This window comes from Lathyrus oleraceus, chromosome 1 (assembly GCF_024323335.1).
Source record: "Lathyrus oleraceus cultivar Zhongwan6 chromosome 1, CAAS_Psat_ZW6_1.0, whole genome shotgun sequence".
In the NCBI taxonomy this organism is placed as follows: Eukaryota; Viridiplantae; Streptophyta; class Magnoliopsida; order Fabales; family Fabaceae; genus Lathyrus; species Lathyrus oleraceus.
This window is the reverse complement of record NC_066579.1, coordinates 406851937-406854477: the sequence shown is the minus strand read 5'-3', so window position 1 is coordinate 406854477 and position 2541 is coordinate 406851937.

The following is a 2541-nucleotide window of genomic DNA, read 5'->3' as shown; positions in this document are numbered from 1 at the left end:
ACATTATATATGATATAGTGTTCTCGTTTCGTTCATTCAAACCCTCAATGATTGTTTTCCTTTGAGCGATCAATGGTTGTTTGCTTCTTGATCCGACATTAGTATGGTGAAGCAATGACGTGTTGATCAATCATACTGAATTAACAATTGAGATGTGTTTGACGGTCTGAAATTGGTGCATCAGGGTTAGTAACGGCACAAGGGTTGTGTTGTCAGAGAGTTATGCGATTGAGGTTTGACTGCACAAGAGTTGTGCGTTCTAAACACTTTTTCGAACAGTGTTAACCGGTTAACGCAATACGAAATAAATTTTTTAATTTTCAAACAGTGTTAACCGGTTAACGTATTTGGTTAACCGGTTAACGCAAGGCGGAAAACAGTTTTCCAAGAAATTTTTCAACAGTGTTAACTGGTTAACGCATATGGTTAATCGGTTAACGCAAGGCAGAAAAGAATTTTCTAAAAGTTTTCAAACAGTGTTAACCGGTTAACGCATATGGTTAACCGGTTAACGCAAGAAAAAATTCACCCGTTCGGCTAGAAAACGTGCTTTGAAGTATCAAGTGTTGATACGAAAAACGACGTCAATTTTAAATGAATTGTTCATTAAAATTTTCGAGCAGGGGCGCTGCCCCCTTGACCACCGTCCGCTGAACGGGCAGCGGAACACCCGTTCCCGCTGTCCGGGCAGCGGACCCCCGGCTAACTCTGCGTAGTGTGATCGGTCGTCGAAATTTAATTTGATTTTAATTAATTAAAGGAATTAATAATAATAATAAAGTGTTTATTATTGTCTTGTGGTGATCGGTTATGGCCTTAGTTTTCCTTTGTTTTGTTTTGGGTTTTTTAAAATACGACCTGCGTGTCGTGCCTCTCTCTTAATCTCCCAAATGTAACTTCTTTTCTCATCTCACTCCCTCGTATGTAAAACGAGTTTCTTTCATGTAATGTAATGATATGAAGAAAGCAAAGAAGTCAGTGCCAAAGGAGGACAACCTTGAAGATCTTGCTTGGAGAAACTTAGATCGTTGTAGGTTAGCTTAGGTTCTCTCATTGGCTTGGGAGAACAATTGCGCTAGGGGCCATAACTGTTTCATTATGTATGTATGTATGTTGATGCATGTGAATGTATGTTGATGCATGTGAGAGACGGTTTATATGATAAACAAGCCGGTGAGATCAGAAAAATTGCAATTCCCTCAAATTAAATATTAAGTTTATGCTTTCCAAGTTTTAACACTCATCAAGACTAGTAATGGATAATGTAGGTTTCGCCTACGCGAGGTGCATGATCTATATATTAGTAAAGTGCGATGGGATAATTGTAATATCCAACTGTTAAAACAATGGGTCAAACTTAACTAAACAAATTATGAGAATATTATATATGTTTGCTTTCCAAGTTTTAGCACTCATCAAGACTGGAATCGAATAATGTAGGTTTCGCCTACGTGAGGTGCATGTTTTGTATTAGTTAAGGTGCGATGGGATAATTGTAATATCCAACTGCTAAAACGATGAGTCAAACTTGATTATAATTTTCTTATATATGTTTAGAAGCAAGAGTTGGGAATAATCCATATGATGGATTTGAATAAGGAGTTATTCACCAAACTGAAATTTTCGAGAGTTGTATGAGATACAATTGGAAGGAGTTCCTACCTAAATAACCTAGTTTTGTGTAATCCGCCTACATGGACTTAGAACGAAGTGAAATATGGATCTCGACCCACTAGAAAATCTTCCAACGGGATTTTCCGAATCAAATGATGAGGGTCATTTGTTTTGAGTAAAATAGTGGGAGCATATTTAATTAAAGGCCTAATTGAATATGTTAATGATACTTATATTTTCATTAATCCTTATGTAGATTACCATGACAGCAAACACCTCTAACAACGTCCTACGATCAATCCTTGATAAGGAAAAATTGTCCGGGACAAATTTTCTAGATTGGCACCGAAACCTGAGGATTGTCCTCAAACATGATAAAAAGTTGTATGTCTTGGAGACACCTGTTCCTGAAGAGGAACCTCCTAGTTCTGCACCTAAGGCAGAAAGAGATGCTTATAAGAAGCATGTCGATGATGCCAATGAAACTGCTTGTCTCATGTTGGCTACCATGAACTCAGAATTGCAAAAGCAACATGAGAACATGTCAGCATTCGATATGATCGAACACCTGAAGTTGCTCTATCAAGAGCAAGCAAGGCATGAGAGGTTTGAAGTTTCAAAAGCCCTTTTTCAAAGCAAGTTAGCTGAGGGAGCCCCTATAGGTCCCGATGTACTCAAGATGATTGGGTATGTGGAAAACCTTGAGAGATTGGGTTTTCCCCTCGAAAAGGAACTTGCAACTGATATTATCTTGCAATCGTTGCCAAATAGTTTCAGTCAATTTGTCCTAAATTTCAATATGATTGATATGGACAAATCTCTTCCTGAACTGCTCGCCATGTTAAGAACTGCCGAGCAGAATCTGAAGTCAAAAAGGAAGTCCATTCTGATGATCGGAAATGGAAAGAGACAGAACAAAAGGCCCAC